Below are 13,798 nucleotides of genomic sequence, written 5' to 3' on the forward strand. Positions count from 1 at the left end.
GTTTTTATTTCGAAACTTCTTTGGATTTCATAGGTTAACGTACTCACACCTCTCTGCGCACAAGGCTGCTACTATACATGTTCATTACCTGCTGACTGTCCATTGTTAAACTATCCATTAGTTTAATAAGTTTTTGTTTCTATCTAAAGAAATTTTTTGTGCCCGGCATTTGATAAATTCAGAGGGATGGTAATTTCTTTTTCAAAAGACCACTTTTTGCTTGACCTGTAGAAATACACCAGCCCAAATTTTAGCAGTCCCAAACAAAATGTTTTCTAATAAACACTATAAAAAAACACCTTATAAACACTATCAAAACCGCTTTTTTGGTGTTTGATAGTGCGTTCCATTAGTGATCTACTGAAAAAAATCAAGAAATGGCTGCAATGGATCGCTAACGGAACGTGTTCCATTAAATGGATCGCGATTTTTAAGGGAGTTATTAACTTTTCAGAGCCATTCAGAAGGCTTTCTCCTCTTTTATCATGAAACATATGGTTTTAAACCATCAAATGCACCGTAACAGCGATCCTCTAGTTGCTACGGTTATGTTATGTAATCTCATCTAAGGTATAATATAGAGGGACAGAAATTAGTGCATTTTGTAGGTTATAAGTGTAGAGGTTGGACATGATATGGATTTACGGGAAAAGAAAATGGTGGCTGTTATTTCATTTTAATTTCTATGATTTACAACTAAAGGCATTTCTTGAATATTTTGTAATTAGGGGGCGTCCGGGGAAATTCGGACATCGGCATAATTCGTACAGTTTTAAAGTCAAATCTATAATCATATGTTCTCACATACAATAAGGCTAATGTTTGTCTCTTTTGTGAAATTGATGTGTCTCTGTAAAAATACAAGCAAGTCACCCAAACATCTGTATAATCGGATATAACGTAGCAACTGAAGTAATGAGGTAGTACTCATTCTTTCTGCTAACAACAAAGATATCTTTGAAGGCAGGCATTTTTCGAAGAGGATTCAATTCATGTATCTGGCATAATATCATAGTATTGCTTTTAACTTTGTATTCAAAATGGAAGATAAATATATTAAAAACTCAATAATATCTGTTGTTTTACCCAAAACTCAAAGGATTGTCTAAAATAAGGCAAAAGTGTAAGTGTCCGAGTTAAAACACCTGTTTTCTTATAGTAGGAACAATTCGAACATGCAGTTTAAGGAACAGTGCATACTCCCTGTACTATGTTGTGTTTGATTTTGACCATAACAGTAACAGTCAAACCTGTGTAAAAGACCAACTCTGAACAGAGACCACCTGGGTTTCCAAAAACCGCATTTTGTTTCCCATTTAACATTTTCAGGTATTTTTAACCCGTGAATATGGCCACCTCCTAATAAAGACTCTTCCGGGGGTGGTCTTTATAGACAGGGTTTTGGCTGCATAGGAATAATGATTTAATATCTATTTTTTTTCAGATGTTTAATTTTACTTTTAAAAAACAATTTAGTGTCCGAATTTTTTCCTACGCACTTTATTATGTCCGAATGAATCCTACAATTTTGTCCGAATTTTCCTACCCGTCCGAGTTAAAGCCGACTGAGGGCAGGGCCCAAAGAAATCGTTGTGTGACAACATTTTCAGATTACAAACCTAAATTTTGATCGGAATATCGCTTCTGTAGATATTCTTTCTCCTTAACTGCTTGGGTTCGTTAAGCAGCGAATCAAAATTAACTTCAAACCAACCTATCAAACTCGAACTGTTAAAAATCGCCCGAATTTACACGGACCTCCCCTACAATTCAGTATAAATAAATGCATGTTACATTGTGATTCTAATATTTCATTGTATGTTAGAAAATTCAAAGATTTACAAATGCATAATACAATAGTTTTGAAATTCTGATTCAAATGACCTGTATATTTAATTTCTTATATTGAAACTATTAATAAATATGTTTCTCTTCATCTATCTATATTCACAAATTTAAGATGGAATTTCTGTTAGCTGCATCATTATCAAACGATTTGTATAGAAAATGCAACCAAAATGATCATGAAAATGTTGAATGATTGCTAAATTTGTATCAAAATTTAAAATATAATTATTTAACAAATAATATTTGAATAATTTTTTTCAGAAAGACCTATTCAACAGTTTACTGCATATCTCTGCAAATCCAGCTATTAAACCCAATCGCTTAAACGATTTGCCAAAACTGAATGCATCAGGTTTCATTAAAAAACAGCCTGTTTGTTAGGAATGTATCAGTCTGATGAAACGCATTCCACTGAGTGATCTATTATATATGCGTTCCATTAAGCGATCATTTTGCATCCATTAAGCGATCCACTATACGATCTATTATGCGTTCCATTGAGCGATCTACTGCGCTCCAAAGCCTGTTGTTAATGACATATTTACGTTAATTAGGGATCCATTAGCTCAATTGCATGTGAAATTGGAAAACGGTTTGATGGTGTTTTTGGATTAAACAACTCGCTTGCGAATCATGGTTTAAAATGATGTTTATTGACAGTGTTTATTGGGCCTTTTTTGTTTGGGATGTATGGACTATAAAATATACTTAAGGCCCGGAACCACACTATAACTTTTTTCAGAGCCCACGTTATTGACTGGTACCAAAAAAAACTGGAAGATATTTCTGATTTAGATCTGTGTATATTTTTACGTTTAATGCATCAGTGACGTTCCATGACGTCGCAAACATGACCACTTCGCGCACTTTTGAAGTCAGATATACGGGGACAAAATCTGCCTTGAAATTATTGTACCGACAATATTATTTAACGTAAAACCATAAATCGTCCCCTTAATGCAAAAAGGTACCATGAGCATATGAATAAAGAAGGCACTTGGTACCTTTTTGCATTAAGGGGACGAAATTATACATGAAACGAAAGCTGACATGAAACTCCAGACGATGATTTAATCGGCATTGCTCTACGTTTTCGCTTAATAAAATGAGAGCCAAAAAACGAGTTTTCTTTTTACTTAAATTTTCCACAAAAAATAGCTTCGCTTAGCATTTAAACAATCCATCCGTATTTTTTTTACCAAAATTGAATATGTTTTACACTAATACGTCCTGTAAATATGTAGTAAAAAAACAAGCGTGCCGTTTTGAGGCTATAAGAACTTTTTAAGCATCACTACAGTAACATTTTTCGACGCTGAAAAAAAAAATGACGTGAATGTGAAGATATGGCCCTTAAGGTTAGACAAAAAAAGTTTGTTTCTGGTAACATGCTAAACAAACAGGGTAGGTAGCTAAGGTGCCGCCAGTTTTTATTTACACATTTACAATTAACTATAATAGATTTTTATGTACTGATGATTTAATTGGAATTGCTCTACGTTTTCGCTTAATAAAATGAGAGCCAAAAAAACGAGTTTTCTTTTACTTAAAATTTCGACAAAAAATAGCCTCGCTCATCATTAAAAAAATATCCATTCCTAATTTTTTTTTATTAAAACTGAATATGTTTTACATTAGTATGTTTTCTAAATAACAGTCAAAATTTAGAAAGTTCTGCGGTGGTTTATAGGTATTTATTTTATGTTTTTCGGTGGTTTATCGAAATATAACGGTGAATTATATCCTGATAAACTCACTGGCCACTCAGTGAAAATTATCAAATCTGATACCCGGATCAACATCAAAAAGTTTACCGAGCGTACTGAAAGCCGGAAACAATATGACGATGACGTCGTTAAAATGATGTCATCTTTGCGATGCTTCCTGATAAAATTTCCCGCAAATTTCGACATTTTATTGAAATAAACACAACAAAAGTAAAGTTTTAGACATAAAATAAACAGAAAAATTGTTGGTATCGATGTAATATCACGGTAATTTCACTCGTGAACACCAAAAGTTGTTATTTTCACTCGTGGCTGCGCCACTCGTGAAAATATCACTTTTGGTGCCCACTCGGTGAAATTATAACGTGATATTACACCGAAACCAACAATTATCCTCTATTTAGCTGTAATGCGTTGATACTAGGTCAACAAATTTACGTTTTTTCGACGTCACCGTTTCAAATTGTTTTTGAAGAATTGACAAGTTACGCAACATTCAGATAAACGTTAATTAATTACATTAGTTATCCCATTATTTAGTAATTGTGGTAGCTTTTATGGAATGTGTTATCACACAGACGGTAACGCTTTCATTAGTTAACATACTGCCAGATCCGAATATCTACCGATCAGACCCGAAATACGGAAATATTATGTTTCTGCGAGGATGAGTACTAATTAAAGAATAGGCTGAGACTAGGGCATTCGTTTATAGTGATAAGAATAATTATCACATCAGTGGAAACACTAGGGTAAATTTCCTTTCAGTGACCTTATTATCTGCGTGGTCATATTCGAAGTTATGCAAGATAATAAAACATGCATTATTTGAAACTCTTCTAACATATACAAAATTATTGCTAATACATTTTCCACAAAAGAGAGTTATAGACCTGAGCCTATTTAACAACGCAAATAGTTAACATATTTTATATACTTTGTATAAAGCGTACCATATTTATGTAGTAATTTTACAGAAATGATCGAATTTGTCTATAATAGCATAAAATATTACACATTTGTTCAGAGCAAATTGGCCGATCGCGATCACGTGCTTGGTGTGGTCAAAAAGACATGTAGACTCAGATAATAGCGGGTAGTTCTGCACGGATATTTTATCGCTTCTTTATTACTAGGTATACGATATATTACTCTAGATATCTTAATGAAAGTTACATTCATTTGTAGAACTATTCAAGAACTATTTCGTAAAGGTATAGCGCAAGGCTCAAACCCGACACCAAGGGTTGTCTGGGCTCGAACATGGGTGCCCTTATGTCAAAAATCAAAAACATTACGAAAATACACTTTATTTTTCTGAAAAAAATATTTCACATCAACTAAGGCTCTTAAGTAACACGTTTTGGCGAATAACAATTATTTCTATGGAAATAAATAGTTTTAGGTAAGTTTTGTCCGTCTGTACGATCTGTAGACTTGCTATAGGGACCGTATAACGCTAATCTTGGTCGCATTTTTTTCGAAAAATTCATGAATTTCTTTTTATTATAAAAAGAGTTAAGAGGAAGATATCAAACTGAAATTTCTTTTAAAATGTAGTTGGAAATATTGTCTAATCGAATATGAAAACCAATCGTCTTCCCCGATGAGCACGTCGTCGGGAACATTTGCTGAACTTTGCCATTTTTGGCTTAAATTATTTGCCGTAAAATAAGGAAAAAGTGCTTATAAAATATTTACTTTGGCGAAATAACTGCAAATTTAAACTTGTTTTGACAGAAAATGACAAAATTTGAAAGTTTGTGACAAAAAAACAACAACATCTTTTCGTCCGTCTGTACGTAATTTAGGATAAAACCTGTATTTCCGTACTTTTCCGTACGGTAAAAGGCAACGTTTTTCATTAACTTCACATACTTGTAGAATGTTCCAAACACAAGATATTTTAATGAAATAACTTTTATAAATTATATCTAAACATTGTCTAAGCAGATATGTAATTTGTATATTTTCATCGCCGACGGTTTCGTCGGAGGGCCGTCTCAAAATGTATCATTTTTCGTGAAAATATGAATACTTCTTCATATATTAAACAGAGGGGCTGGCCTTGTCAGAGGAGTCATATCTTCATAACCTGATGTCCGATTTTAATAAATGATACCTTGTTGCAAAGGGCAAGCAAGTACCTAGAGAAAACAGGCCACGTCAGGTTCGAACCCGGTCGACTAGGGGTCAAGGTCATAGGTAAAAGTCCGGTAATATTCTCAAAATATGAACTTTTCAGAGCAGTTAAGGCAGTACTGAAAACTCAAGCACTACCTTCATTGAGTCCAATGACACCATTGAAGCAATTCTCACGGCTCTCCGGGGCGAGGCAGCTTAGTCTTGGCCAGCACCCTACTGCAAATAACAAGTTTGGTTATTTTCTGACACCTGTCCTGAGCTCTGATGGCATCATATGGACTTGTAAATAGCTTAAATGTAAAGTTAAGACATCTACAAACATATTCATATATGGTATAGGTAGGAACCTGGGGTGTAGAGATTCGAACAAGGGTCAAAATGTAACATAGTGTCATCATCAGTTGAAATTCAGTACGAATTTAATACAGTACCGTTCCTCCATGTATTACCTCTCCGGGCACATATGGCTCACCCAGGTTTTCGAACATGGCCTTAATCCGTAGCCAGGACCCATACCTATTCGACCATGTATTAAGAGAGTACAAATTTATGTCAAAAGGAACCAAAGTGGGTCGAAAACCTTCCAGACATGGTCAAAAAAGCCATTTCGAACCTACTTCGTAAACGTGACATGGCCTTATACCTAATAATAAATATATTACTTAATTGTAACAGTGTAATTAAAAACTGGCGGCACCTTAGCTACCTACCCTATTTTTTAAGCATGTTACCAGAAACAATTTTTTTTGCCTAACCTTAAGGGCCATATCTTCACATTTGCGTCATTTTTTTCAGCGTCGAAAAATGTTACTGTAGTGATGCTTAAAAAGTTCTTATAGCCACAAAACGGCACGGTAAAATTTTCTGTTTTTTACTATATATTTACAGGACGTATTAGTATAAAACATACTCTATTTTGGTAAAAAAAAAAATACGGATGGATATTTTTTAACGCTGAGCAAAGCTATTTTTGTGGAATATTTAAGTAAAAACAAAACTCGTTTTTTTTTTGTTTTGCTCTCATTTTATTAAACGAAAACGTTACAAGAGCAATTTCGATTAACTCATCATTAAATAAAAATCTATTATAGTTGATTGTAAATAAAACTGGCGGCACTTTAGCTTTCTACCCTATTTGTTTAGCATGTTACCAGAAACAAACTTTTTTGCCTAACCTTAAGGGGCATATCTTCACATTCGCGTCATTTTTTCAGCGTCGAAAAATGCTACTGTAGTGATGCTTAAAAGGTTCTGTAGCCTCAAAACGGCACGGTAAAACTTTCTGTTTTTTACTACATATTTAGGACAATGTGTCGGGGTCCAAGGACGATGAACTTAAAAACAATCATTAAAAAATGTGCGGTTCAAACCCTAGTTCATGCAAGGCTACTTAAGCAATTTTACCCAAGGAGCCGTACCCTAAATCCCCGATATACCTATAATATACCACCTAAAGAATGAGAAACATGAGGGATGAAGTACAAGCCATATCTGATAAGTTTCAACAATATAATTGAAAAATATTTTCAAAAAAAAATGTGTACATGTAAAATTCATAAATCGTATTTATATGTTCTGTTCTGTTCTGTACCTCTTGTTCTACCAGAACTTTTAAATGACTGGTCAGGATCTAGGTCTTCAATCATGGACATAAGGAGGCACAAAGATGAGCATTACTCATCTAAGCTGTGCAAACTGCAAATATGAGAGTGAGATGAGTGAGACACTCATATACCACTGCCCATGTAAATAAATACATGCAAAGTTTCATGCGAAAAGGTATTAAATCTGTTATCTTGAAATTCAGCATCTTCTAAATGAATCGAAGTTCCTCAAATATAATGCAGCACTCGAAGAAAATGAAAAGGGTAGGACACGAGCATAACCCGCATATCTCCCAATTCACAAAGATAAAAACATAAGTTAGGCTAAACATTCATCTATGCATAGTTAGATAATCATTTCTGTACATCAAGTTAATTCATGAATCAGTCAACATCAGCAACTCAGAATATAAACAGAACTGTAAAAACCATTGAAGTAACAAGTTTTCATAACGATCGGCAGCTGACAGTACTCCCAGGATCATCACAGCATTTCTTTCTGTTTATCCGTCAAAACGAAAGAAGAATGTGCAAAACATAAACAAAACAAACGTCATCGGCGCTGAGCATTCTGATTGGCTGACCGCATCACACACCGTTGTATGCACGAATTGCCGAGGGGGGAGAGTGTGGGAGGGGGTCTCCCCCTCCCACCGGTGGGGGTCGGGGGGACCTCCCCCGGGAAAATTTTGAAAAAAAGAACATGAAAAGACGCATTCTGGTGCATTTTAAGAAACGCATATAGCAACCCATGAAGAACTTTAGCATGCTGTGCTGCTTTGACCAAGTCACATTGAGGGTCTTGCATTGAATCCGTCAAAGGATTCAATGTATCTAAGGGACCGCTGACGCAACACAAAGCGACAACAAAGTCAAAAGACAGGACAGCCTTCTGAAGGCTTGACGCTGTGGACAGTTTTGGTGTCCATGCCAACTTGAAGGTCAGTAAGTGTTTCTAGAATTGACTTGAAGTGGGTATAGAAAGCAGTGATGCTTTCCGAGTGCTGAGACCACCGTGTTGGGCAGAACTTCTTTAAGCTTCTCCGTCATCGTTATGAGAGCTATAAACTCCGAGACGTTTCGGAGAACTTGTGATAAAAAACAATACATCCCCAACAACGGTAAACATCGACTGTACAAACGCTACCTGCAAGCATGACATATTGCTAAGTTTAGACGGTGGTTGCGACAGTGAATATACTTTGCGTTTGGAAATTCTGCAGAAATCTTGCCTGCACTCAACGGTGACAACGGACATGTTCCCAGCACCGTCGTAACCTTGTCCAACGATAAAGTTTGGGTTCAGGTTGTGTTTGTGTATTTCATCTAGTAGCAAATGGTGTAGTGTTTCACCTGTTTTTTTCTGTTTTCTGAAAAATAATCTGGAATCGCGCACCTTATTGTTTTTAGAAATACGTTAACTGCTGTGACATTAATATCTTTGTCAATAAGTGTGTTTAATCGACAATGCGATAAACATACAGTGTCGGCGGGTCGAATACATGATAATACGATGATAATACGCTTTGAAAAAATATTGTCACTTACGTTTCTTGAGATACAGTTTAAATATTACACATAACGGTTTAGTCGTCATTTAAAAATATAAAAGCAAATAAGTAAATATCTTTAACTGTGGCTCTAAGTAACGTAAGTGACAAACACAGTTTTCCGTAAACATTAGTCTGTAAGTTAATAAATTTCATTCAAAATGATTCAACTATCTTTCATTGCTATTCTATCTGTACTGTGTTGGCTGCGATAAATACATTTTTACTTTTATTAATAAGTTTTGTATTTTATAACATTAGGTAACGTAAAGGAATGAACGCCACGGATAATTCAGGCTTCAAAATCAAATTGAACTTTCTGTTATTTCACCGCTAAGACATTCTTTTCGTTTGTAAGTTTCGTGTTTTTTTTGTTTTTGTTTTATCGACTGACAAATAAGAAGTAAACACTTTTTTTGTTAAGTTTTGATAATCAGCCTAAGTAAGTAAGTAAGTAAATATTTTATTATAGTAACATAAAGGTAAGCTATATTTAACGTCGCATATAATTCAACATACAACACGAGTTAGGAAGCTTTTGTGCGACAAAGTAGGTATCCAGTAATAGATACTAGTCTTACTTGTGCTTACTTTACCTCCTGGAACAACCATTTCAGGAAGGGAGCTGCCAGTACCATTTTTCAAGTCTTTGGCATTGCGCGGCCGGGGATCGAACCCCAGATCTATACCGCACTCAAAGCGGACTCTACAACTAGGCTATTGAGGCGCTATGTGCATTAACAAAATGGCAGTGGCTACGATTACGGTACCGTAATCCTAGCCTCTGGTTCTAGAATTACGGAAGTTCCGTATTCCTAGACAACCCTATGAGGATAGGCTAGGATTACGGAAGTCTTTAATAGGCATAAAATATATGTTAGGACATGCATAACTGACGTTGTAAAATTACTTATTTCACTATTATTTCGTGCTATCGATCCGCTGTTTTGGGTTAGTATAATCTTAATGGTGGCGCGCGGAAATATTATAGAATTATCTATGTTTCTTATATACCTGCAATTTTTGTCATCAAATCAACACAAATGGTCTTTAATAACATACAATATGGTTATAAATAAAAAATTAAAGTATAGAATATTTTTTAAACCTAACCTTTACCCTCATATTCCTATAATATTTCCGCGGGCCGCCATTAAGAGGGGTGGTATAGTACGTCATCAACAGGTGCGCGCAACACTTCCCGATGCGGCTTTTTTGTGTCAAAACATCTCGATTCGGTGAGTAAACTTGCGATTATTACATTGATAACGAATAGATTCGGAAATGACATATAGTCTAAAGTACCCGTACATGCGTCTAGTTTATCATTTACGTTTGCATTTTTCAAGAAAGCCTTCCGTTTAAGAGAACATTCGTGCACAATGCACTTCATGGAAACACTTCCCTATTCACCACACCATATTATGTCGCATAACAAGAGTTTACATGCATTTCTGATAAATCCGAGCATTGACGGGTGTTATTTTATGGTAAACAGATGTCAGTGATACCTTCATTAGTGACTGGAATCTAAACTTTCCGAAAAATCAGTAAACTAAAATTTTGCCTTCCCGGTTCACCAACTGAATTGATGTCCTTCCCGGCTCACCAATTTCCAGCATGACTAACATCGGGCTGGTGCTCCTGTAAACGTGATCACGCTTGCCTGGAAGTTCTATTAATTCGTATAACTGATTGTCAGAGTGCTTGCACTAGATGGTCCGTAAACTTCATTTAAGCATTTGAAGATAATATTAAAAGAACAAGGCATATCTTGAACATATGTTGTATACTATAAACGTGCATATGTATGATATAATTATGTTCTATCATGTCCTTATATTTGTTATTTTAGGTACATGAAAGATGAAAAAGGAAACAAAACTTCTAGTCTGCATCAATGGAATTGTCAATATATGTTAAAAAGGATTGCTGAGTGATCGGCATGCAAGACATAATTGACGTATTATATTTTCCAAAAGCTGTACGACATAATATTTGAGAAGTGGAGAACATCCTCTAACGGAATTACCACAGACAATGATTTCAACGCTCAACTAGGTTTCCGTACCAAACTTTGTCACGACTATGTCGGTTGCTGTTTGAAGGTATGGATATAAATAACTGATTTAATTTCAATAATGTTACAGTAGATAAACCTTAATAAGGGGTATAGTTAGATAGGCACTTCGACACATAATAATATACTAGTAAATAGAAGGTATTTTGGAAACCATTAGTTAACTTGTTACTCTTATTATTTTTTCATAACTATATATGGCGTGTCATCGAAAATAGTCGAGTATGGTGGCTTTGATTCCGAACTTGAGTTCAAGGCAAGTCTCGATGAGGCAAATAAGAATATGCATTGATAATATGCTAATTAAAGCAAAATTATATAGTTAAATTATTGTCATTTGCTGTTTTTTAAAGGAGCAATCTTTTAATATATTTTTAAAGGTATAAAGTCGCACCAATGCAGTTCATCACAATTGCTCGGGAAAAATGAGAAATTACTGTATCGCGCCAACGAAATGTTCCTATTAAGGAGTTTTAGATGTGCGCAGGGAAAGACCAAGAGTGACTGCAACCGAATTATAATTACCACGTAGTAGAATGGGACATCGATTGAATCTACACTAGAAAGCGGTTCAGGATTTAACATTTGACTAATGTTCAGATTTTGCTTGAAAATCTTAATGCACCCAATTACATGTTAAAACTCGAAGTGAGCTTGAACAGTGGTAGAACAATTTTACTTGCAATGTTAATTATTTTGCTTTTCTTAAACTGTTTAGTTGTTGAAAATGTTGTTGTATAAAAGATTATTTAAAAAAAGAAATTTTACTGATGTTTTATTTAAACCCTTACACAGTGGAAGCCGTTGTGACATAAACATACGCACATACACTTTCAAGACATAGCAACATCTTCCTTTTATCAGCTAATGTTATATATTTACATAAATCAACGAAAGTAGATTTATTACTTGATTGTAGTAATTCTAGATTTTATACACACTTATAAATACGAGTATTATGTTAACGTTTCATTAACTCTGGACGTAATTCTTTATAACTCAACATTTAAAAAAATGAAATTCACCTTAAGTTTCATTAAGATCGCATATCTGACACATTCTTTCCACATTGTATGTTAATTTTCTTCGATCAAGAAGTAGTGTACATCTCTATGTCACATATTCTCAACAATTGAAAATATTCAGACACCACAGAAAGACATGAAGTGGAGATGCACTGCCTAAACTTCAAAATCAACAAAAATCAGAATATAATAAGTCTTGAAACCATTAAACTGGAAAATGTTGAGGTTTTGCGCAGTTACACTAATTATAACTCAGAAATTTCATTAAAAACACACAAAAATTGATAAAGTGGCAATGTAGTATAATCTGTGAACGTTTATTGACCGAAACATAGAGATAACAAGAATATTTACATTGTTGTGTTTTACCCGTTATGAGCATTAGTGTCAACTACATTTCATACAAAGTTTAATACTGCTGTTGCCTTTCATCAAAATCTGTCAAATGTTATTTAGAAGAAAGGAGAGGCACTGACAAGACTCTGTGACTGCAACACAGACAGACAAAACAAAAAATGTTTCAATAAAAAACCACAATTGTTTGAAGTCATGCAAAATCACATTAACTTCCGTCTACAAAAGTTGTCCATGGCTAAATATTGTACGGTAGTGGTCACATGTTACAGTGAGCTGCTTTAAACGGTGTCTGCACATATTGCCAGTGAGTGAACCTCAAACAACGACTACTTTTGTGGTCTTCATTTCTGACTTTTTCACAAACATCCACAACAAGCGGGTATTGTTCTTTCTACAATTCTAATTTTTTTGACGTGTCATTTTATTCCCGAGAAATGCATGAATTACTATATGCAGTTTACGTTCATCTGTCTACGGATATCATACTGCTGAACCCCAAGTGTTTAGCTTCATAATTTAATTCTGATAAACAGAATATCTCAGGTGTTTCTGTTGTGATCTGAAAAAGAAAGAGTAAATCTGTCATAATATAGCCCTTGAAGGTAAATTAAACACTGTTTTTACTGACATAAACGTTCATTGCTAAATACTAGTTTTGCTGATATGGCAACCGAAGTATTATGCGTCAAAATAAATTGAAAGGCTACATATAATTAAGTCAAACACGATGCCACACGGGCGGTGAGTCGGGAAGTGCATCGTTTTACCTGGTGAACCGGGAAGGCGAAATGTTATATTACTGATTTCTTTGAAACTATAGATTGCAATAATTAATTAAGGAATCACTGACCTCTGTTTGCCATAAAAGAGCACCCGTGAAGGCATTTAGTCATTAGAAATGCATGAAAACTCTTTTTATGCGGTATAATATGGTGTGGTGAATGGGGAAGTGTTTCCATGAAGTGCATTGTGCTCGAATGTTCTCTTAAACGGAAGGCTTTCTTGAAAAATGCAAACGTCAGTGATCATGCGGGTACTTTAGACTATATGTCATTTCCAAATCTATTCGTTACCAATGAAATAATCGCAAGTTTACTCACCGAATCGAGGTGTTTTGACATAAAAAAGCCGCATCGGGAAGTGTTGCGCGCACCTGTTGAAGACGTACTATACCACCCCTGATTAATATAGCGTTTAAGATTATACTAACCTAAAATGGCGGATAGATAACACGGAATAATAAGGCAGGCATCAAAAATCGTTATTTTAATAAAGTGAAATAAGAAGTTTACAACATCATTTATGCATGTCCTAACATATTTTTGATGTCTCTTAAATACTTCCGTAATCCTAGCCTATCCTCATAGGGTTGTCTAGGAATCAGGGGCGTCGGAAAGTGTTTGATATTGGGGCCGCGAGGGGGTAGGTATGGGAGGGGGCATCCCCCTCCCGTAAGGGGGTG

General features: G+C 35.1%; 1 long non-coding RNA gene across 1 annotated transcript; it reads left to right on the plus strand.

Moving 5' to 3' along the window:
- The first annotated feature begins 10,026 nt into the window (after nt 1-10,026).
- LOC128558622 (uncharacterized) lies at nt 10,027-11,755 on the plus strand. The gene is made up of 3 exons (XR_008371761.1): nt 10,027-10,112; nt 10,730-10,982; nt 11,335-11,755. It is a non-coding gene; the product is annotated as an uncharacterized LOC128558622 (long non-coding RNA).
- The last annotated feature ends 2,043 nt before the right edge of the window (nt 11,756-13,798 follow it).

Source organism: Mercenaria mercenaria, chromosome 7 (genome assembly GCF_021730395.1).
Source record: "Mercenaria mercenaria strain notata chromosome 7, MADL_Memer_1, whole genome shotgun sequence".
NCBI classification, from domain to species: domain Eukaryota; kingdom Metazoa; phylum Mollusca; class Bivalvia; order Venerida; family Veneridae; genus Mercenaria; species Mercenaria mercenaria.